This window comes from Loxodonta africana, chromosome 5 (genome assembly GCF_030014295.1).
Source record: "Loxodonta africana isolate mLoxAfr1 chromosome 5, mLoxAfr1.hap2, whole genome shotgun sequence".
Classification (NCBI taxonomy): Eukaryota; Metazoa; Chordata; class Mammalia; order Proboscidea; family Elephantidae; genus Loxodonta; species Loxodonta africana.
In genome coordinates this window covers 138,229,935-138,255,415 of record NC_087346.1, presented here as the reverse complement: position 1 = coordinate 138,255,415, position 25,481 = coordinate 138,229,935, and the positions used below count along the sequence as shown (strand labels likewise).

General features: G+C 40.4%; 1 pseudogene; it reads left to right on the top strand.

The window, feature by feature from the left end:
- The window catches only part of LOC100664259 (cytosolic beta-glucosidase-like), a 139,370-nt pseudogene that overhangs the window by 64,753 nt on the left and 49,136 nt on the right, over positions 1–25,481 (top strand).

The following is a 25,481-nucleotide window of genomic DNA, read 5'->3' as shown; positions in this document are numbered from 1 at the left end:
TTGTAGGCAATAAAGCATCTGCGTGGGTGCTTAAAAGAATATTTGTTTATCCTTGAGCTACATATAGATGATCCCTGTCATTTCATTAGTTTAGCCTGTTAGTAATAGCTTCATTTTTTTCTAAGCCTGGGCGGGGGGAAATAAAATCGTAGTAGTATTTCTTTGGAGCCCTGGTGGCACAGTGATTAAGACCTTGGCTGCTAACCAAAAGGTTAGCAGTTCAAATCTACCAATTGCTTCTTGGAACCCCTATGGGGCAGTTCTACTCTGTCCTACAGAGTCACTATGAGTCTGAAATGACTCGATGGCAACAGGTTTTTTTGGTTTAGTATTTCTTTACTAACCAGGTCTGCCTCACTTGTGGAGCCCTGGTAGCACAGTGGTTAAGTGCTTGACTGCTAACCAAAAAGTCAGCAGTTTGAACCCACCAACCGCTCCATGAAAGGTTTGGTGATCTTCTTCTTTAGAGATTGTTGTTGTTGTTAGGTGTCATCCAGTAGGTTCCAACTCATAGCAACCCTATGTACAACAGAACAGAACACTGCCCTGTCCTGTGTCATCCTCACAATCATTGTTATGCTTGAGCCCATTGTTGTAACCACTGTGTCAATCCATCTCATTGAGGGTTTTCCTCTTTTTGGCTGACCATTTACTTTACCAAGCATGATGTTTTTCTCCAGGAACTGATCCCTCCGGATAACATGTGCAAAGTATGTGAGAAGAAGTCTCACCATCCTTGCTTCTAAGAGGCATTCCAGCTGTACTTCTTCCAAGACAGATTTGTTCGTTCTTTTGGCAGTCCACAGTATATTCAATATTCTTCACCAACACCACAATTCAAAAGTGTCAATTCTTCTTTGGTCTTCCTTATTCATTGTCCAGCTTTTGCATGCATATGAGGCGATTGAAAACACCATGGCTTGGGTAACGCACACCTTAGTCTTTAAGTGACATTTTTGCTTTTTAACACTTTAAAAAGGTCTTTTGCAGCAGATTTGCCCAGTGAAATGGGTCATTTGATTTCTTGACTGCCGCTTCTATGGGTGTTGATTGTGGATCCAAGTAAAATGAAATCCTTGACAACTTCAGTCTTTTCTCCATTTATCATGATGTTGCTAATTGGTCCAGTTGTGAGAATTTTTGTTTTCTTTATGTTGCGGTGCAATCCATACTGAAAGCTCCGGTCTTTGATCTTCATCAGTAAGTGCTTCAAGTCCTCTCAATTTTCAGCAAGCTGGGTTGTGTCATCTGCGTAAGGCAAGTTTTTAAGGAGTCTTCCTCCAATCCTGATGCCACATTCTTCTTCCTATAGTCCAGCTTCTCAGATTATTTGCTCAGTTTACACATTGAATAGGTAGCCACTTTGGAAATCCTATGGGACAATTCTACTCTGTCCTGTAGGGTCACTACGAGTACAGATGAACTGGACAGCAATGAGTTTGCCTCATTTGTACCATAATCTCCAACTGAGATCATAATTTTTAAAGTATTGGATTTTTCTGATTTTTTCTTTTTCTGAAGCTGTTTGCCATGTTCCTTATTTTTTCCTCTCATATTTAAATTTCTTTTTCTTTTGGTGAGATTTGGGCAGTTTTCCCACTGTGTCTTCCATTTTCCTAATTTGATTTTATGCTATACCCAATTTTCTGATCTCCTTTTTTTTTTGATTCAGCAATTTATTCCCTCGATGTATTCTTTCCCAATCTTATGACACTCACTTTACTTTTGTAAGTGCAATATGTTCTCACATCTTTTTGAGATTAAAGGACAGAATTTTTCTAAACATGTATACTTATCCTTGAGTCCCTGGTTGGTGCAAATGGTTAACATGCTGGGCTGCTAACTGAAAGGTTGGGGGTTTGAATCCATCAGAAGGAACCTCAAAAGAAAGGATTGTTCATCTACTTCCAAAAGATCAGCCATTGAAAATCCTATGGAGCACAGTTCTACTCTGACACACTGGGGTTGCCATGAACCAGAGTTGACTCAGTGGCAATGGGTTTATACTTGTTCATGAAACAAATCTCTTTTAGAGTGGAGCATGTTCTCTAATTTTTTGGAGTGGTTCTCTTCTTACAAGAGGCAATATCTTTTCAAGAGTCTAATTGCTTTTTCTCTTTCTGTCCAGTTGGGGAGAATCTGGCCTGTGATTTTCCTGCTGGTGGTATCTGCCTTCCAAATCAGTGCTTTTTATTTATTTCCATCCACACTGATCTGATGCACACGTTTCCTGGAAAAGTGTGTGTCAGGGTTGTAGCCTTTCACCATTCCTATTCAATCTGTATGCTGAGGAAATAACCCAAGAAGCTGGACCATATGAAGAAGAATGGGGCATCAGAATTGGAGGAAGACTCATTAACAGCCTGCATTATGTAGATGACACAACCTGGCTTGCTCAAAGTGAAGAGGACTTGAAACACTTATTGATGAAGATCAAAGACCACAGCCTTCAGTATGGATTACACCCCAACATAAAGAAAACAAAAATCCTCACAACTGGACCAATAAGCAATAACATGATAAACAGAGAAGAGATTAAAGTTGTCAAGGATTTCACTTTACTTGGATCCACAATCAAAGCCCATGGAAGCAGCAGTCAAGAAATCAAAAGATGCATTGCATTGGGAAAATCTGATGCAAAAGACCTCTTTAAAGCATTGAAAAACAAAGATGTCACCTTGAGGACTAAGGTGCGCCTGACGGAAGCCATGATATTTTCAATTGCAGCATATGCATATGAAAGCTGGACAATGAATAAGGAAGACCAAAGAAGAATCTAGGCCTTTGAATTGTGGTGTTGGCAAATGGTATTGAATATACCATGGAGTGCCAAAAGAAAGAAACAAACTTGTCTTGGAAGAAATACAATCAGAATGCTCCTTAGAAACAAGGGTAGTGAGACTTCATCTTACATACTTTGGACATGTCGTCAGGACGGATCAGTCCCTGAAGAAGGACCTCATGCTTGGTAAAGTAGAGAGTCAGTGAAAAAGAGGAAGACCCTCGAGAGATGTATTGACACAGTGGCTGCAACAATGGGCTCAAGCTTAACAATGATTTTGAGCATGGTGCAGAACCAGACAGTGTTTCATTCTGTGGTACATAGTGTCACTATGAGTCTGAACCGACCCAATGACACCTGACAACAAGAACAACAACACACTGATCTATCCTCCATTCTTTTGTCAATCTGGTGAGGTCTGCCCTCTCTCTCAAGCAGATAATTCAGAAACTACACTTTTTAGCAAATGGAACAAACTTTGTTTCTAGTGTTGATTTAAAGCCTACTTATTTTGTATTTTCTTTGTTATGTACCATAAACCAAAAAAAACCCATTGCCGTTGAGTCAATTCTGACTCACAGTGACCCTATAAGACAGAGTAGAACTGCCAGATCTGGTTTCCAAAGAGAGCCTAGTGGCTTTGAACGGCTGACATTTTTTTGGTTAGCAGCTATAGCTGTTAACCACTATGCCACCAGGGTTTGTAGGAATGTAGAAATTGGAAGCGTTAGATATTTGTGCTCACGTTAACATCTTATCTAAAATCATGATAATAATCTTTGGAGGATTTTTTTTTTTCCAGTTTCTGTTTTCGTATTTAGGAAATAGTTCTAGTTGAAAAATTATTGAGTCAGCGTATGCACTGTTTAAAGAGTTTAGACATATTTTCTAATCGATTTTTAGAAGTAATTTCTTCTTAACACTTGTTAGGATACCCATTTTTTTCACATCTTCATCAATAATAAACCAGTTGCTGTTGAGTCGATTCTGATTCAAGGTGACTTCATGTTTGCCAGAGTAGGACTGCCCTCCACAGAGTTCTCAATGGCTGATTTTTTGCAAGTAGATCTCCAGGTCTTTCTCTTGAGTGCCTCTGGGTGGACTCTAACCGTCAACCTTTCAGATAGCAGCTGAGTGCATTAACTATTTTACACCCAGGGATTCCTCACCAGTACTGGGTATTAGCTCTAAAAAGCATCCATACCCACAACCCTTGCTTGGCTAATTTGATATGATATGAGATAACATATATATATATGTTTTCATTTACATTTAATTTAATTACAGATGAGATTAGATGTTTTACGTATTTATTAGTCATTTGAATTCCTTCTGCAAATTGCTCATGTCCTTTGAACATTTTTCTATTGTGTTTTTTTTTTTAGTATGTGTTTTAAGAAAATAATAATTCATAATAAATGAATGAGATTTCCCCTAACAATTCCCTAGGAAGGTATTTAGAGACCATGATGATTTTGATATATGGGATAAAGCCTTCAATATTATTTGTATTTTAAACATAGAATCCATTCATTATAATCTTGGATACAGTTTTACACATTTTTTAGAGCTTAAGATGACATTTTAAGATGCCATTATGTAAATGATATAATATGAAGGCATCCAAAAGAGGCATCACAGTGGATGAAATGAGAGAAAGGAACTCTGAGTTTTATTCTCTGGACTATGATGCTTTTGTAGTCCCATTAAAGGAGCTCTGGTTGCATAATGGGTAAGCACTCGGCTGGTAACTGGAAGGTTGGCAGTTCAAACCCACTGTAAAAATGGCTTGAGTGCAGTGTCTGACCTTCTCCAGCCCTGTGAGGGGAAAGAGAACCAAGCTCAACAGCACAAGGCTGATTGCTTGAGGTAGAAGCCAGACAAGCCTCCTCTCTCTGCCATCCTGACATTTTACACCAACTGTCCCTCCCACACCAAGGTCTACTGGGTTCAATAATTCATTGCAATGGCCACACAGAACTCACCAACCATCCTCACAGCCATGGGGTTTATTAGGGAAGTAGCAGTTACAATTCACACTCAGGAATGCTCAAGGATACAGTTCTTCCATCAGGACAGCCTGTTCCCAGCCATGCTTGCAGGCACACCTCTCCCTGGCCCTCAGTCTCTGCCCAAAGGCACTCAGCTTTCTCTCTCTGTGGGTGGGGAAGCCCACCACACTCTCTCCTGCTGTCAGGTCTCTGCTGCCAGGTCTCTGCAGCTGATCTCTTCTTCCTCAGTGGTGGGCTCCTCCTCCTGCTCTGGAATTGGCTTTCTTTTAAGGCAAAACTGACCAGTTCCCTTGGGAGGCCACAATTACCCTATCGCACAATCACCTGGGTGAAAGTTACAAGACCATGTCTATGAAGGCCACACACAGAAGTAATTAATCCACCATTTTTTCACCCATGTAGCAGCTCTGTTGGGAGAAAGACCTGGAGATCTGCTTTCATAAAGATTCCAGCCTAGAAAACCCTATGGAGCAATTCTACTCTGTCACATGGGGCCGGGGTGCTACGAGTCAGAATCCGCTTGCCGGCCCCCAACAACAACATAGTCCTATGAAGCACAGTTTACAAGCCAGAGTGTAGAGTTTTGCTTTTTCTGTTCATGTTAGTCAAACACGTGGACACCACTTAACTGTAACTTTATTTGACTTCAGCATGAGCAGATGAAGCAGCATATTCCCGTAGCTGCCTACTGCTACAGGGATAAAAACATTACCGACGTCCATTACAAATTTAGTGATAATAGTGAAGGAAAAAATGTGCTGTGTATTACATCCTAATTAAAACCGAATTTGTTTTTATGATTCCTTAAATGTAGGCTAAATTTCACTTGAATCTCACAGACATATCCCAAACTGAAGGCACACACAAATGCGTTGCATTATTTTCTTCTGGCCACTCGTAATTTACGTCCTTTCTGGATGAAAACACGTTCGTATAACTTTGCTATTGAGGTAAATCAACGGTGCGATGTTACGAACCAGGGTTTGGAACAAGGCTACCAAAGTTGAGGTTTTTATTAACACGCAAACTATTTTTTTCAGCTCTCCATGGACTTCTTATTTCTCTTGCTTATTTTATGACAATGTCTTTACTTTCTTGATGTGCCCTTTTCTTTTCCCCATTTACCCTTCTGTTTTCACTGCTATTGTTTTACCCTTAATGCTCTACTTCGAAATGAGCAGACAATAAGGCTTGTGGCCCAGTTCAGCCTGGCTTGGAACAGCTCTGTATAAATAAGAGGACTGTCTTATACGCTATTCAGTCTTAAGGAGTAAAAATGAAACATCACCATGTTTTAAAACTAGAGGCTTTTAGAGCCGGGAAGAACCATGGAAATGACTGAGTCCATCCTTCTTGTTTTATGGATTAAAGGTGATCGTGCAATCATTCTGTCATAGGTAAAGTGTTCCCTTTACTCCTGGGCCTGCTTCATATCTCCCGACTACCTTATTTCCTTGGATGATGTTTAGCCAGAGTTAGACTAAAGTATAGTAGTTAAGAGCACACGTTTGGAGCGAGACAAATGTGAGCACAAACAAGTTGTCCATCTTTCAACCTTAGATCTTGGGCAAGTCACTTAACCCTGCCAAGCTTCCGTTTTTTAACATATAAAACAGAGCTAATTATATCTACCGCATTGAGTCATTATGAGGACTGCATTACATCATGTTTGTAAAATATTTAGTTCAGTGCCTGGTACCAAGTAATTGTCCAAGAAATGGAACTTGCCATTAGTATTGACATTTTACTTGTCTGTCTCGCCTTCTCGACTGTGGATTCTTAGAGTTCACTGTATCTGTATGCCTAATGCCTTTCACAGCATCTCATTCAGTGGAAACCCCAAGCTTCCAATTACTTGAGCCAAAACTCGTGGAGCCATTTTTGTTTCCCGTCTGTTTTTATGCTCTCTCAGGTAATTTATCTGCAAGCACCTACGTTTAAGCTGCATCATTGTTTCCTGGACTAGTGGAATAGACTCTTAACAGGTCACCCATTTCTTTACCTTACAACAACCAGAGTTATCCTCTTACAATATAAGTCTCATCACATAAATACTCTGTTCAGAACTCTTCCGAGGCTTTCCATCTAACACAAATAGTCAACACTGTTAACTGGTTGACAGGGTCCTACCTGTCCCTCTTCTCATCCAAACTGTTGAACCTCATCTATTACTCTTCCTCCCTCATCTCACTCCAGCCCCACTGGACTTGTGGTTGTTCCTCAACATTCCAGGCTCTTACTGCCTCAAGGTCTTTGCACATGCTGTTCCCTCCTCCTAGAATGCTCTTCCCTCAGATGTCTGCATGGCTCATCATCCAACTCTTTTAAGTCTTTGCTCAGTTCTGGGAGCTAAAACTAGTCACATCCTCATCTAATTTCAAAGAGGCCGGCAAGTATTCCTGTGAAACAGAGTCAGTTGTTATACAACCCCTATGAGACAAGTTTTTTGCATTAAACCACTGATTTGTGAGTCACTTGTTTTAGCAGTGTAATCTAGTCAGTCCATGAGAGGTGAATTACGCCAAATATTTTTCAGTACTTGTACTTGGGATATTTCACTTAATATTTATTTTTATTTATTTTTTTTTATCTTTTATTGAGCTTCAAGTGAACTTTTACAAATCAAGTCACACTGTCACATATAAGTTTATATACACCTTACTCTGTACTCCCACTTGCTCTCCCCCTAATGAGTCAACACTTCCAGTCTCTCCTTTCGTGACAATTTTGCCAGCTTCCAACTCTCTCTATCCTCCCATCCCCCCTCCAGACAGGAGAGGCCAACACAGTCTCAAGTGTCCACCTGATATAAATAGCTCACTCTTCATCAGCATCTCTCTCCTACCTACTGTCCAGTCCCTTTCATGTCTGATGAGTTGTCTTCGGGAATGGTTCCTGCCCTGGGCCAACAGAAGATTTGGGGACCATGAACGCCGGGATTCCTCTAGTCTCAGTCAGACCATTAAGTATTATGCAGAATTTGGGGTCCGCATCCCACAGATCTCCTGCTCCCTCAGGGGTTCTCTGTTGTGCTCCCTGTCAGGGCAGTCATCGGTTGTGGCCGGGCACCAACTAGTTCTTCTGGTCTCAGGATGATGTAGGTTTCTGGTTCATGTGGCCCTTTCTGTCTCTTGGGCTCTTAGTTATCGTGTGACCTTGGTGTTCTTCATTCTCCTTTGATCCAGGTGCATTGAGACCAATTGATGCATCTTAGATGGCCGCTTGTTAGCATTTAAGACCCCAGACGCCACATTTCAAAGTGGGATGCAGAATGTTTTCATAACAGAATTATTTTGCCAATTGACTTAGAAGTCCCCTTAAACCATGGTCCCCAAACCCCCGCCCTTGCTCCGCTGACCTTTGAAGCATTCAGTTTATCCCAGAAACTTCTTTGCTTTTCGTCCAGTCCAGTTGAGCTGACCTTCCATGTATTGAGTATTGTCCTTCCCTTCACCTAAAGCAGTTCTTATCTACTAATCAGTAAAAATCCCTCTCCCGCCCTCCCTCCCTCCCCACCTCGTAACCACAAAAGTATGTGTTCTTCTCAGTTTATACTATTTCTCAAGATCTTATAATAGTGGTCTTATACAATATTTGTCCTTTTGCCTCTGACTAATTTCACTCAGCATAATGCCTTCCAGGTTCCTCCATGTTATGAAATGTTTCACAGATTCGTCACTGTTCTTTATCGATGCGTAATATTCCATTGTGTGAATATACCACAATTTATTTAACCATTCATCCATTGGTGGACACCTTGGTTGCTTCCAGCTTTTTGCTATTGTAAACAGAGCTGCAATAAACATGGGTGTGCATATATCTGTTCGTGTGAAGGCTCTTATTTCTCTAGGGTATATTCTGAGGAGTGGGATTTCTGGGTTGTATGGTAGTTCTATTTCTAACTGTTTAAGATAACGCCAGATAGATTTCCAAAGTGGTTGTACCATTTTACATTCTCACCAGCAGTGTATAAGAGTTCCAATCTCTCCGCAGCCTCTCCAACATTTATTATTTTGTGTTTTTTGGATTAATGCCAGCCTTGTTGGAGTGAGATGGAATCTCATCGTAGTTTTAATTTGCATTTCTCTAATGGCTAATGATCGAGAGCATTTTCTCATGTATCTGTTGGCTGCCTGAATATCTTCTTTAGTGAAGTGCGTGTTCATATCCTTTGCCCACTTCTTGATTGGGTTGTTTGTCTTTTTGTGGTTGAGTTTTGACAGAATCATATAGATTTTAGAGATCAGGCGCTGGTCGGAGATGTCATAGCTGAAAATTCTTTCCCAATCTGTAGGTGGTCTTTTTACTCTTTTGGTGAAGTCTTTAGATGAGCATAGGTGTTTGATTTTTAGGAGCTCCCAGTTATCTGGTTTCTCTTCGTCATTTTTGGTAATGTTTTGTATTCTGTTTATGCCTTGTATTAGGGCTCCTAGGGTTGTCCCTATTTTTTCTTCCATGATCTTTATCGTTTTAGTCTTTATGTTTAGGTCTTTGATCCACTTGGAGTTAGTTTTTGTGCATGGTGTGAGGTATGGGTCCTGTTTCATTTTTTTGCAAATGGATATCCAGTTATGCCAGCACCATTTGTTAAAAAGACTATCTTTTCCCCAATGAACTGACACTGGGCCTTTGTCAAATATCAGCTGCTCATATGGGGATGGATTTATATCTGGGTTCTCAATTCTGTTCCATTGGTCTATGTGCCTGTTGTTGTACCAATACCAGGCTGTTTTGACTACTGTGGCTGTATAACAGGTTCTGAAATCAGGTAGAGTGAGGCCTCCCACTTTCTTCTTCTTTTTCAGTAATGCTTTGCTTATCCGAGGCTTCTTTCCCTTCCATATGAAGTTGGTGATTTGTTTCTCCATCACATTAAAAAATGACATTGGAATTTGGATCGGAAGTGCATTGTATGTATAGATGGCTTTTGGTAGAATAGACATTTTTACTATGTTAAGTCTTCCTATCCATGAGCAAGGTATGTTTTTCCACTTAAGTATGTCCTTTTTAATTTCTTGTAGTAGAGCTTTGTAGTTTTCTTTGTATAGGTCTTCTAAATCTTTGGTAAGATTTATTCCTAAGTATTTTATCTTCTTGGGGGCTACTGTGAATGGTATTGATTTGGTGATTTCCTCTTCGATGTTCTTTTTGTTGATGTAGAGGAATCCAAGTGATTTTTGTATGTTTATCTTATAACCTGAGACTCTGCCAAACTCTTTTATTAGTTTCAGTAGTTTTCTGGAGGATTCCTTAGGGTTTTCTGTGTATAAGATCATGTCATCTGCAAATAGAGATAATTTTACTTCCTCCTTGCCAATCCAGATGCCCTTTATTTCTTTGTCTAGCCTAATTGCTCTGGCTAGGACTTCTAGCACAATGTTGAATAAGAGCGGTGATAAGGGCATCCTTGTCTGGTTCCCGTTCTCAAGGGAAATGCTTTCAGGCTCTCTCCATTTAGAGTGATGTTGGCTGTTGGCTTTGTATAAAAAATGCCCTTTATTATGTTGAGGAATTTTCCTTCAATTCCTATTTTGGTAAGAGTTTTTATCATGAATGGGTGTTGGACTTTGTCAAATGCCTTTTCTGCATCAATTGATAAGATCATGTGGTTTTTGTCTTTTGTTTTATTTATATGGTGGATTACATTAATGGTTTTTCTAATATTAAGCCAGCCTTGCATAAAAAAAAAAAAATACCTGGTATAAATCCCACTTGATCGTGGTGAATTATTTTTTTGATATTTTGTTGAATTCTATTGGCTAGAGTTTTGTTGAGGATTTTTGCATCTATGTTCATGAGGGATAATGATATAGGTCTGTAATTTTCTTTTTTTGTGATGTCTTTACCTGGTTTTGGTATCAGGGAGATGGTGGCTTCATAGAATGAGTTAGGTAGTGTTCCGTCATTTTCTATGCTTTGAAATACCTTTAGTAGTAGTGGTGCTAACTCTCCTCTGAAAGTTTGGTAGAACTCTGCAGTATAGCCATCTGGGCCAGGGCTGTTTTTTGTTGGGAGTTTTTTGATTACCATTTCAATCTCTTTTTTTGTTATGGGTCTATTTAGTTGTTCTACTTCTCATTGTGTTAGTTTAGGTAGGTAGTGTTTTTCCAGCAATTCATCCATTTCTTCTAGGTTTGCAAATTTGTTAGAGTACAATTTTTTGTAATAATCTGATATGATTCTTTTAATTTCAGTTGGGTCTGTTGTGATGTGGCCCTTCTCGTTTCTTATTCAGGTTATTTGTTTCCTTTCCTGTATTTCTTTAGTTAGTCTGGCCAATGGTTTATCAATTTTGTTAATTTTTTCAAAGAACCAGCTTTTGGCTTTGTTAATTCTTTCAATTGTTTTTCTGTTCTCTAATTCATTTAGTTCAGCTCTAATTTTTATTATTTGTTTTCTTCTGGTGCCTGATGGATTCTTTTGTTGCTCACTTTCTATTTGTTCAAGTTGTAGGGATAGTTCTCTGATTTTGGCTCTTTCTTCTTTTTGTATGTGTGCATTTATCAATATAAATTGGCCTCTGAGCACTGCTTTTGCTGTGTCCCAGAGGTTTTGATAGGAAGTATTTTCATTCTCGTTGCATTCTATGAATTTCCTTATTCCCTCCTTAATGTCTTCTATAACCCAGTCTTTTTTCAGGAGGGTATTGTTCAGTTTTCAAGTATTTGATTTCTTTTCCCTAATTTTTCTGTTATTGATTTCCACTTTTATGGCTTTGTGGTCTGAGAAGATGCTTTGTAATATTTCCATGTTTTGGATTCTGCAAAGGTTTGTTTTATGACCTAATATGTGGTCTATTCTAGAGAATGTTCCATGTGCGCTAGAAAAAAAGTATACTTTGCAGCAGTTGGGTGGAGGGTTCTGTGTAAGGCAATGAGGTCAAGTTGGTTGATTGTTGTAATTAGGTCTTCCGTGTCTCTATTGAGCTTCTTACTGGATGTCCTATCCTTCTCCGAAAGCGGTGTTTGAAGTCTCCTACTATAATTGTGGAGGTGTCTATCTCACTTTTCAGTTCAGTTAAAATTTGATTTATGTATCTTGCAGCCCTGTCATTGGGTGCATAAATATTTAATATGGTTATATCTTTCTGGTCAATTGTCCCTTTTATCATTATGTAGTGTCCTTCTTTATCCTTTGTGCTGGATTTAAGTTTAAAGTCTATTTTGTCAGAAATTAATATTGCTACTCCTCTTCTTTTTTGCTTATTGTTTGCTTGATATATTTCTTTCCATCCTTTGAGTTTTAGTTTGTTTGTGTCTCTAAGTCTAAGGTGTGTCTCTCGTAGGCAGCATATAGACGGATCGTGTTTCTTTATCCAGTCTGAGACTCTCTGTCTCTTTATTGGTGCATTTAGTCCATTTACATTCAGCGTAATTATAGATAAGAAAGTGTTTACTGTTGTCATTTTGATGCCTTTTTATGTGTGTTGTTGACAATTTCATTTTTCCACTTATTTTTTTGTGCTGAGACGTTTTTCTTTGTAAATTCTGTGATCCTCTTTTTCATAGTATTTGACTTTATGTTTGCTGAGTCGTTACGTTTTTCTTGGTTTTTATTTTGAGTTATGGAGTTGTTATACCTCTCTGTGGTTACCTTAATATTTACCCCTATTTTTCTAAGTAAAAACCTAACTTGTGTTGTCCTATATCGCCTTGTGTCCCTCTCCATATGGCAGTTCTATGCCACCTGTATTTAGTCCCTCTTTTTGATATTGTGATCTTTTACATATTGACTTCAATGATTCCGTTTTGAGCTTTTTTTTTTTTTAAATTAATCTTAATTTGTTTTTGTGATTTCCCTATTTGAGTTGATATCAGGATGTTCTGTTCTGTGTCCTTGTGTTGTGCTGGTATCTGATATTATTGCTTTTCTGACCAATTTCCTTTAGTATTTCTTATAGCTTTGGTTTGTTTTTTGCAAATTCTCTAAGCTGGTGTTTATCTGTAAATATCTTAATTTCGCCTTCATATTTCAGAGAGAGTTTTGCTGGATATATGATCCTTGGCTGGCAGTTTTTCTCCTTCAGTGCTCTGTATATGTCATCCCATTCCCTTCTTGCCTGCATGGTTTCTATTGAGTAGTCTGAACTTATTCTTATTGATTCTCCCTTGTAGGAGACCTTTCTTTTCTCCCTGGCTGCTTTTAAAATTTTCTCTTTATCTTTGGTTTTGGTGAGTTTGATGATAATATGTCTTGGTGTTTTTCCTTTTGGATCAATCTTAAATGGGGTTTGATGAGCATCTTGGGTAGATATCCTTTCATCTTTCATGATGTCAGGGAAGTTTTCTGTCAGCAGATCTTCAACTATTCTCTCTGTGTTTTCTGTCCTCCCTCCCTGTTCTGGGACTCCAATCACACGCAAGTTATCCTTCTTGATAGAGTCCCACATGATTCTTAGGGTTTCTCCATTTTTTTAAATTATTTTATCTGTTTTTTTTCCAGCTATGTTGGTGTTAATGCCCTGGTCCTCCAGATTTCCCACTCTGCATTCTCATTGCTCGAGTCTGCTCCTCTGACTTCCTATTGCATTGTCTAATTCTGTAATTTTAATGTTAATCTTTTGAATTTCTGCATGCTGTCTCTGTGTGGATTCTTGCAACTTATTAATTTGTCCACTATGTTTTTGAATAATCTTTTTTAGTTCTTCAACTCTTTTATCAGTGTGTTCCTTGGCTTTTTCTGCAGTTTGCCTTATTTCATTTCTGAGGTCATCCCTGATGTCTTGAAGCATTCTGTAAATTAGTTTTTTATACTCTGTATCTGATAATTCCAGGATTGTATCTTCATTTGGGAAAGATTTTGATTCTTTTGTTTGGGGGGTTGTAGAAGCTGTCATGGTCTGCTTCTTTATGTGGTTTGATATCGACTGCTGTCTCCGAGCCATCACTAAGATATTGTAGTGATTTATTCTATGTTTGCTCACTGAGTCTTATCTTGTTTTGTTTTCTTTCAATATACGTGGATGGGCTACTAGATTGTGCTGTCTTGATTGTTGTAGCCCTTGACTTACTTATGACCTATTACCAGCTGGTTTGGGCTGTTGCCAGATACATATGTCTGAGTCTATTCACTATTCTTGAGTAGAATCTGATTTTGGGTCATCAAGTGTGTGCTGCACACTAAGACCTATCCACCTTGAGAAGTAGTGGTGATAGTTGTGTGCACCAGATTCTATTAGCAGCTGGGGTTCACACTCCAGTGGGGGCAGGATGCTGACAGGCTTCCCCAAGTGTCAGTGAGGTAGATGTGTCTCTGTTCCTAAAGCACCTTGGTGGGAGGGCTCTGCAGCTGTACCTTAGGCCCCCAATGCAAGTACCTCTACAGATTGGTAGGTGTCACCCTCCTTAGACCCCTAAGGCAGGAGTCTAGGTGGTCTGGGGGGAGCTTCAGCCCTCAGTTCCCTGTTGTGGGTCAGTTAGGGCTCTGTTGAATACGCAGAGATATCAGACCTGGGAAACTTGTTTTTCCAGTAAATCCGCTAAAAAAAAAAATACAGCCAGATCCCTATCAGAAATGCCTGTGCATTATAATAGCCACCTTGTTCCCTGTAGGGATGAAAGCCCGAGATATGGATCACATATGCTTGGCTGGAGCTGGTTCCGTGTTTTTAGTCCAATTAGGGAAGGATTTTTGGTCCCTGGGTTTTTTTGTGGTTGCTTCTCTCAGGCCGGAAGAACGGGTTAGGAAAAGACCAAAAAAAAAAAAAAAAGGAGGGGGAGAAGAAAAGCCACGGAGCCGTTCTCCCTCTGGCTCAGGAAATTCCAATGTTAATGAAGCTGCCTGGGAAGGGAAGGGGAGGGGAGGGTTCAGAAAAACGGGAGAGAGTAGCACCCCGGAATATAGACAACGTTTCTTATCTTTCTTGGGATGACTATTTTATCTGAGATTCCAGAGGGGCGTGTCACCTATGTGTGCTGGCTGGGTAGAAATTGCCCCCGACGGTCTGGCCCGCAGAAGCCGCGGTCAATTCCTCCACTGCCAGTCCAAAGCCCAGCGTCAAGGTTCCCCGGCAGGGACACTGCACTCCCGGCTCCAAAACCAGTCGCTGCCTCCCGGGGACCTCTCCTCCCTCCTGCCACGTTGCCACGCTGCCCGTGGGGACCGGCTGGGCCCCTCCCAAGGTCAGCTCAGGGGGGTAGGTCTGTGCCCCCTGTTTGTGCCGTGAGAGGATGCCGTGCTCAGCTCTCCCCTGCGCCCAGTCCTAAGCCCGGCGTCAAGGTTCCCCGGCTGGGATGCTGCACTCCTGCCTCCAAAAACAGTCGCCTCCTCCCGGGGACTTCTCCTCTCACCAGCCACATCGCGCTGCCCGCATGGACTGGCTGGGCCCCCTCCCGAGGTCAGTTCAGGTGGGTAGGGCTGAGCCCCGTTTTTTGTGCCATCACAGGATGTTGTGTTCAGCTCCCCTGCACACAGTCCTAAGTCTGGCGCCAAGGTTACCTGACTGGGATGCTGGCTCCAGGCTGGCTCCAGGCTCCGAAAACAGTCACTGCTTCCCCGTAGTTGTTCGTTCTCTGTCTCTGTCACTCAGGTCAACTCTTTAAATCTGTGTTTGTTGTTCAGGGTTCATAGATTGTCATGTATGTGATCGATTCGCTTGTTTTTCCGAGTCTTTGTTGCAAGAGGGATCTGAGGTAGTGTCTACGTAGTCAGCCATCTTGGCCCCCCTCCTATTTCACTTAATATTTAAATTGCAGAGAGAGAGAGATTGTGTTGATCTTTTTGATGTGTTAATTTGGCTAGCTACGTTGCTGTTGCTAGATGCCGTTGAGTCGGCCCTGACTCACGGTGACCCTACACATCAGGATTGGACAGTGTTCTGTTGTGATACAAACGGTTTTCATTGGCTGATGTTTGGAAGCAGGTCTCCAGCCCTTTCTCCCTAGTCTGGGAACTCCACTGAGACCTCTTCAGCAACACAGCAACATGTAGCCACCACTGCAAATGGGTGGTGGCTGTGCGTGAGGTGTGTTGGCCAGGAATTGAGCCTAGGTCTCCTGCATGGGAGTGTCTAGCTATAAACCCATTGCCATTGAACCAATTCTGACTCATAACGACCCTGTAGGATAGAGCAAAACTGCCTCATAGGGTTTTCAAGGCTGTAAACCTTTACAGAAGCAGACTGCCATATCTTCCTACTGCAGAGCGACGGATGGATTTGAACCACTGAACTTTCTATTTGCAGCCAATCACTTAACCACTGTACCACCAGGGTTCCTGGTATCTAGCTGTAAACCCACTGCCGTTGAGTCAATTTCAACTCATAAAGACCCTGTAGGACAGAGTAGAGCTGCCCCATAGGGTTTCCAAGGCTGTGATCTTTACAGGAGCAGACTACCACATCTCCCACAGAGCAGCTGGTGGGTTTGAACCTCCAACCTTTCAGTTAGCAGCTGAAGACTTAACCACTGTTCCACCAGGGCTCCTATAAACCAAAAAAAAAAAAAAAAACCCTTGCCATCGAGTTGATTCCAACTCATAGCAACTCCATAGGACAGAGTAGAATGGCCCCATAGCGTTTCAAAGGCTGTAATCTTTATGGGAGCAAACTGCCACACCTTTCTCCCACAGAGCAGTAGGTGGGTTAGAACTGCCAATCTTTTGGTTAGCAGCTGAGTTCAGAACCACTGTACCACCAGGGCTCTAGGGCTCCCATAATTCTTGATTATTCAACCAAACACTAACTTTGGTGTTGCTGAAAGGTCTTTTGTAGATGTGATTAAAACTTATAATTAGTTGACTTTAAGTAAGGGAGATTATCCTAGATGGGCAGGCCTAGTCCAATCAAATGAATGGCCTTAGAAGCAGAGCAGAGGCTTCCCTGAGAGAAAAAGAAATTCTACCTGTGGACTTCAGGTTCAGCCCATGCTTGTGAGTTCCAGCTGTCTTTCTGACGGCCTGCCCTATGGATTTCAGGCTTGCCTCACTGCTCCTCAAAACTGTGCAAGCCTATCCTTGCCGTAAATCTCTTCATATACATTTCCTATTGGTTCTGCTTCTGTGTTTGAACCCTGACTGATACAGAGATTATAATTTTGTGTTCAAGTCTTGGGCACAGGAAGATGGGGTAGCTTGACTGATTGTCCCTCTAAGACTACATGAATAGGGGAGAGGTAGTTTCCCAAAGAGGAAGGCCTTCAATGAGATAGATTGACACAGATTGACACAGGTGGCTGCAACAATGGGCTCAAGTATAACAATTGTGAGGATGGCACAGGACCAGCAGTGCTTCGTTCTGTTGTGCATAGCATTGCTATGAGTTGGAATCGACTATACAGCACCTAACAACAACAACAAGTTTCCTAAAGACACATTGAAAGGTCTTAACAGAAGCAGGAGTCATAGGTGTTGAATATGTATGTACAGTGTCCACCACAGGCTGCTACTTTGAATGGTTAGAAAAGGCACGTGCTGAGTCAATGTAATTCCCATCATTGTTCTTACGGTGTGTTTACAAAGACAGAGATGTAGAGTAATGGATTTTTGAGATATTTTCAGCAGTGAGTGACAAATGGTAACTACTCTTCCACCCCCAAAAAATAATTTTATACTTAACTCTTAGTAAGAAGAAGAGTAATTGAAAGAAGTTACCATTCTCTGAGTATTTGAACTAGTTGAGATTACACATGAGACAAAATATGAAGAAAAATGAATCATATCTGCTGCGTTTACTTTTTATCTCTTTTAGAGAGGATGGCATCCACCAGTGAAACCATGAACAAGTTATCGTAGGTGATTCTGAGAAAAATAAATGCCCTTAAATAAGAATGAAAGTCTAGAATGAGGGTCAGAGCCATACTTTAAATGAAAGGTGGTTTTGAGTCCAACCACATATAGTTTGGGGACTACAAGTTAGCTTTTGCAACCACCATATATATTTTCAATGGATATTTTATACTCTGCCTTCTCGCTTAAATACGGGAGTGTAAAGGGCTTAAAACAAAATTAACATGCCCAATAGAACAGACTAGTAAAAAAAAAGAGCAAAACTTAAGGAAGAAGACTCTTTAGGACCCTAAATTGGGTCTGAGAAGCCCATCAATGTACTCACAGAAAGATGGCAGAGTGCTTGTGCTGATTAGCTCCTTTCTTCTTCTTTAGATTTTATCATCTCTAGCCAATGTGTTTTTTCACCCCTTTGTGTTATCTGTAGTTTCTCTTTCTCTCTGCAGTCTGATGTACTATTTGTTCTAATTTTCTGGCTTTTTATCTTGTTAATACTTTACTTAGCTCACCCCAGATGTGGCTTCTATGGTAACCTGTTACCATACTCTCCACTCTACATGACCCCAGGATCATCTACTCCTACATAGCTTGTCTTGTGCATGTCCCTGGATATGACTTGACCCCAGCATGGCTGACACGGACAGAAGAAAGCAAATATACTAAAATACTATCTATCACAATTCCTATAACTGAACATTCATTATCTCTACTGCTGAGTCTCCAATTGCCAGCCACAAAGAAAAATACTGTGGACTATATAATTTTCTTCATCCAGTAAAAGGAAGCATACCAGTTCTTCAAGAGACAGTAAAAGTGTAACTCCTGATACCAAACTAAATAACATTTGACTGACATAAAATGTGTAGCTTTATCAGTTACTCTGTGCCATGTAAAAATGAGAACTCGAGTTGACAGCAGTTTATAAAGATTTCACTTCATCTATATTGAAATTTTATATGAAAACTTAGGTTAAGTATAGGAAGGAAATAGATAATCCATAAGAGCAATTACAATTTGGTTAAAAACTGGTCAGAACATTTTACCTTTGAAATGAAATAAAAATTTTTAAGCTATTTGGTGAAGAGTGAACACAGACTGGGATTTTTAGTGTATAAAATTCAGTTCATTTAAGAATACTTGTGAACACAAAAAATGCTGTAGATACATGGCTTTTTGTGACTATGGTGATAATTTTGATGGCACTAGGGGATAACTGTAGTGCAGTGGAAAGAAACTTAGACAAACCAAGAATCTTGGTTTTGTCAAAAATGTATGACCATAAACAGGACATTCGACTTTTTATTTTTATTTTATTGTGCTTTAAGTGCAAGTTTACAGTTTAGGTTAGTTTCTCATGTAAAATTTTACACATACGTTGTTATGTGACCCTAATTGTTCTCCCTATAATGTGACAGAGCACTCTTCCTTTCTACCCTGGATTTCCCATGTCCATTCAACCAGCTCCAATCACTTTCTGCCTTCTCATCTTGCCTCCAAACAGGAGCTGCCCATTTAGTCACACACACACACACACACATATATATACATATATATTTTTTTTTATCCACTTCAGCTAAGAAGCATACTCCTCACGAGTATCATTTGATGTCTTATAGTCCAGTCTAATCTTTGCTTTGAGTTGGCTTTGAGAATGGTTTCAGTTTTGGGCTAACAGAGAGTCGGGGGCTGTGTCTTCCCAGGTACCTTCAGTCTCAGTCAGACCATCAATTCTGGTCTTTTTACCAGAATTTGAGTTATGCACCCCACTTTTCTCCTGCTCTGTCAGGGCCTCTCTGTTGTTGTCCCTGTCAGAGTGGTCATGGTGGTAGCCAGTCACCATGTAGTTCTTCTGGTTTAGGGCTGATGGAGTCTCTGGTTTATGTGGCCCTTTCTATCTCTTGGGCAGATTTCATTGTGCATTTGACTTTTTTGAGATTCTTTGTCATATGACTCATTATGACTCTAAAATTCTGTACGGTGTTTTGATTTTTCTCTATTTTGGATAAAAAGCCAAATTATGTCAATATACAAAGTTCTTTTCTATACTTCTAATTAGAGTGGAGGATAATTCTTCTCAAGGAAATTGACCTGATGATTCTGCATTGCTATTATAGTTTGAAGAGCCTGGTGGATTCCAACTGCTGACCTTTTGGTTAGCAGCTGTAGCTCTTAACCAGTGCACCACCAGGGCTCCATGATATATAAATCAAAATGAAAACTTATTAATTTATGATTAAAAATACAGATGTCAAGCACATGGGATACTTATGCTAATCAGTGAACACATTCTCCTTTTTTTTTTTTTTAATTGTGCTTTAGGTGAAAGTTTATAGCTCAAGTTAGTTTCTTATACAAAAATTTAAACACATACTGTTATTGTGACATTAAGTACAATCCCTATTTTTTTTTTATAATATGACAGCATCCCCCACCCCTTTCCACCCTGGGTGTCCATCCAACCAGCTCCTGTCCCTTCCTGACTTCTCATCCTGCCTCCAGACAGGAGCTGCCCATTTGGTCTTGCATATCTGCTTGAACTAAAAAGTACGCTCCCCACAAATATTGTCCAGTCTAATCTTTGTCTGAAGAGGGGGCTTCAGGAATTGTTTTAGTTCTGGGTTAATAGAGCATATGGGGGGCATGGCTTTGGGGATTCCTCCAGTCTCAGTTAGACCATTAAGTCTGGTCTTTTTATGTGAATTTGAGCTCTGCTCTGCAATTGTTTCCCGCTCCATCAGGGACTCTTTGTTGTGTTCCCTCTCAGGGTGGTCATTGGTGGTAGCTGGGTACCATCTAGTTCTTCTGGTTTCAAACTGATGGAGTCTCTTTGCTCCAAGTGGGTTCAGACCATTTGATGCCTCTTAGATGGCCACTAGCAAGCTTTTAAGGTCCCAGACACTACTCACCAAATGGGATGCAGAACACTTTCTTAATAAACTTTGTTATGCCAATTGACCTAGAGGTCACCTGAAACCATGGTCCCCAGACCCCAGCCCCAGCTACTCTGTCCCTCAAAGTGTTTGTTGTGTTCAGGGAACTTCTTAGCTTTTGGTTTAGTCCAGTTGTGCTGACTTCCCTGATACTGTATGTTGTTCTTCCCTTGACCTAGATGATTCTTGTCTACTGTTTGTTAGTGAATTCCACTCTCTCTCCCTCCCCACCCTCATAACCATGAAAGAATGTTTTCTTCTGTGTTTAAACTTTTTCTTGAGTTCTAATAATAGTGGTCTCATACAATATTTGTGTTTTAGCGACTATATACATGGACCTTGCTAGATGGAACACACAGGAATCAAATCGACTACATCTGTGGAAAGAGACCGGGGAAAAGCTCAACATCGTTGGTCAGAACAAGGCAGGGGCCAACTGTGGAACTGACCATCAATTGCTCATATGCGTGTTCAAGTTGAAGTTGAAGAAAATTAGAACAAGTTCACTAAAGCCAAAGTACGACTTTGAGTACATCCCACCTGAGTTTAGACACCACCTCAAGAATATATTTGACACATCGAACACTAATGACTAAAGACTAGAGGAGCTGTGAAATGACATCAAGGACATCATACATGAAGAAAGCAAGAGGTCATTAAAAAGACAGGAAAGAAAGAAAAGACCAAAATGGATGGCAGAAGAGACTCTGACTCTTGCTCCTGAATGTCGAGTATCTAAAGCTAAAGGAAGAAATGATGAAGTAAAAGAATTGTACAGAAAATTTCAAAGGTTGGCTCGAGGAGACAAAGTAAAGTATTATAATGAAATGTTCAAAGACCTGGAGATAGAGAACCAAAAAAGAAGAACATGCTTGGCATTTCTCAAGCTGAAAAAACTGAAGAAAAGAATTCAAACCTTGAGTTACAATATTGAAGGATTCTTCGAGGAAAATACTAAACTATGCAGAAAGCATCAAAAGAAGATGGAAGGAATACACAAAGTCACTGTACCAAAAAGAATTGGTCAATGTTCAGTCATTTCGGGAGGTGGCATATGACAAAGAACCTAGGGTACTGAAGGAAGATGCCCAAGCTGCATTGAAAGCATGGCAAAAAACAAGCCTCCAGTTGTTGACAGAATACCAATTGAGATGTTTCAACAAATGGATGCAGTGCTGGCAGTGCTTACTGGTCTATGCCAAGAAATTTGTGAGACAGCTACCTGGCCAACTGACTGGAAGAGATTCATATGGATACACATTCCAAAGAAAGGTGATCCAAGAGAATGTGGAAATTATCGAACAATATCATTAATACCACACACAAGTCAAATTCTGCTGAAGATCATTCAAAAGTGGTTGCAGTAGTACCTCAACACAGAACTTCCAGAAATTCAAGCTGGATTCAGAAGAGGACTTGGAACAAGGGATATCATTGCAAATGTCAGATGGATCGTGACTGAATGCAGAGAATACCAGAAAGATGTTTACCTGTGTTTTATCGACTATTCAAGAGCATTCAACTGTGTGGATCATAACAAATTATGGGTAACATTGCTGAGAATGGGAATTCCAGAACACTTAATTGTGCTCATGAGGAACCTGTACATAGACCAAGAGGCTGTCATTCATACAGGACAGGGGAATACTGCATGATTTAAAGTCAGGAAAGGTGTACACCAGGGTTGCATACTTTCATACTTTTTCAATCTGTATGTTGAGCAAATAATCCGAGAACCTGGACTATATGAAGAAGACTGGGGCATCAGGATTGGAGGAAGACTCATTAACAACCTGTGATATACAGATGACACAATTTTGCTTGATGAAAGTGAAGAGGACTTGAAGCACTAACTGATGAAGATCAAAGCCCACAGCCTTCAGTACGGATTGCACCTCAACATCAAGAAAACAAAAATCCTCACAACTGGATCAATGAGCAACATCATGATAAACTGAGAAAAGATTGAAGTTGTCAAGGGTTTCATTTTACTTGGATCCACAATTAACAGCCATGGAAGCAGTAGTCAAGAAATGAAACGATGCATTGCATTAGGCAAATCTGCTGCAAAAGATCTCTTTAAAGTATTGAAAAGCAAAGATGTCACTTTAAGGACTAGGGTTTGCCTGACCCAAGCCATGGTGTTTTCAATCGCCTTATATGCATGTGAAAGCTGGGCAATGAATAAAGAAGACCAAAGAAGAATTGATGCCTTTGAATCATGGTGTTGGTGAAGAATATTGAATATACCATGGAAGAACAAACAAGTCTGACTGGGAAGAAGTATAGCCAGAATGCTCCTTAGAAGCAAGGATGGCAAGACCTCTCTTACATACTTTGGATATGTTCTCAGGAGGAACCAGTCCCTGGAGGACATCAAGCTTGGTAGAGGGTCAGCAAAAAAAAGGAAGACCCTCAGTAAGTTGGATTGACACAGTGGCTGCAACAATGGGCTCAAGCATAACAATCGTGAGGATGGTGCAGGACGGGGCAGGGTTTTATTCTGTTGTATTTAGGGTCTTATGAGTCGGAATTGACTCAGTGGCACATAACAACAACAACATACCTGAGAGGGAGTCCTGGTGGCATAGTGGTGAAGAGCTTGGTTGGTAACCATAAAGTCACCACCAGCTGTTCCTTGGAAACCCTATGGGGCAGTTCTACTCTGTCTTTTCAGGTTGCTGTGAGTTGCAATAGACTGCATGGCAATGGAATTTTTTTTTTTTTTTTTTACACTTGGTAGAAACTATTGTGCTCAAGGGTATTTCTGAGTTATCTGGTCTCACCCATTTTTATATCAGTGATAATCTTCTAACTCACTGAGTTCTGGGCATGCCTTTGGCCTCCTCTGTGTTCTGCCCACATACTGAGTAATTTTCCCTACAGTATATTTTGGCAGGAACAGAAGGATCTGCATTCCCATGGCATGAGGTATTGCCAGGCATAAAAGCTGGGGGGGAGGTGGAGGGAGGTGGGGTTCAAAGGGACAGGAAAATAGGTGGTAGGAGATGAAGGAAAGTGTGAGAGAAGTGGCTACCCTCAAAGCCAAATGATTTGTCTTTGCTGTGTCCTTGTTAGGCTCAAGCCCCTGAAGAGGGCTGTTTAGTAACACTCACAGTCCTGTGGGATGCTGTTTTTGCAGACCTTGAATATTTTTGCCCCTCAGGGAAAAGTAGGTTCTCAAGAGGAAACGGAATTATCTATGTGGCTAATTAGCTAGGACATAACAAAATCCTCGGGAGGATCATCCCATCAGAGAATTTCTATAATATATGCTTGTTTTTGCAAATTCTTTCTCTTCTCATTTTGTACCCTGCCCATCCAATAGCTTGTGCCTCACAGGGAAGGCAAATTGTCAAGTAGGCAAAAACCTCTTTGTTACCTCTCTACCTTCTTTCCCTTTCTGTGCTTTATAACTTTTGGTGCTCACATGTGACCTAAGGCACTCAGTCCCCTCATGTCCCAGATCTTGTATTTGACAGGTTTACCAGTTTACCTGCTCCGGGAGATGAAATATACTCCCCCAACATCCACCCAGTCTAACATCCTCTGTACGTTTTCTTCTCACTGCCTCGTACCAGATTAGGTGCCACAATTGGCAAATCAACAAATATACCAATCTTCTGATAAAGCATTAAAACTGGAAAATGGTTTGCACCTTATCTTTCCTAGTAGACATATGTCACATCTGTTAACATCATCTCACGTTTCCCTTGAGCAATTCATCTTGTCCCCATCTCAGCCACCCATTTTGGCCAGAATGGCTCCACCCTTAACTTTACAAAGGAGCCCTCATTAGCAGAAATAATTAGAGAATCTCATTCCAAGACACTCTGATTGGTGTGTGGAAGGGATGTAACCTAATCAGAACCAAAGAGATGTAAGAAGACTTTTGCTGGTGTTTCTACAAAGAAGCTTCCTTTCTCTTCCAACTGGTCTTTCTCATGTGGTGTGGATTAGGGAAGTCTGCAACACCAGAACTATGCTACAAATACAAGGGGTGGGCCTGGGGCTTTGAGGGCACTGAAAGAATCTGAAACTGAAACATATGTTACGGAGGCCAGAACAGACAGGTGAAGAGAAAGTGGATTCTTGGAGAGATCAGGTGAACTGCTGGATAGCTCTATACTTTTTAAAACAGTATATGCCTATACTTTTTCAGTACAAAGTCCAATAAATTATTGTTTAGGCCTGGGTCTTCGTCAAACTCAAAAGAAAGTGTTTTAGAAGATACTCTGTTGTAATTTAAAAAGGTTTAGTGGAATATAGCAAAGCAATAACAAATTTTTTTTTCTTTTATAACACAAAATAATTCATCTCTAAAGATGGAATTGTAGGCATTTTAACCCAGACTGTATTATCATTCCTCAGATAATACCATATAGGCCACATATAAGATTTTGTTGTTTCTTGGTAGTTGTCATCAAATTGATTCAAACTCATAAAGAATAAATATTAGGAAGCTTCACTAGAACATTTATACAAGTATATACCTGAACTCAACTAATTTCTTTCTGTAGAAGGTCAGAACATATTTCTGCCTTCCTTCTGAATCCATCTTAGGCTCACATTTTTGAAATTTCCAAATTATCCAAGAGAGCATTAGCATAGTGCAGTATCCTAAATTTTGGAGAGAAGGGTCCAACTCTCCTATTTGCTATGTTACCTAATCTCCCTTAAAAGAAATTTCCACATTGGTATAAAGGAAACCATGTGGACTTCACAGAATTGTCCAGCAATTAAATGAGACAATATGTAAAAAGTGAGTGATGTGAACAGTGCCTGATGCTTTGTGTTCACTCAGAAAGTGGCATTTCCTTCTCTCCCACAAAATGGCTAGGTACAGTCTAGTGAAGTGATTAAGACAATGGTTATTCTAGATTCTGAACCCCACATTTCAATCATGTGGTGTACTTGACCAGGAATGACAAATAGAAGAGGAACATCATAGCATTCATCATCAAAAAGAACTTTTCAAGATCTATGCTGAAATACAAACACTGTCAGTGATAGGATAACATCTATATGTCTACA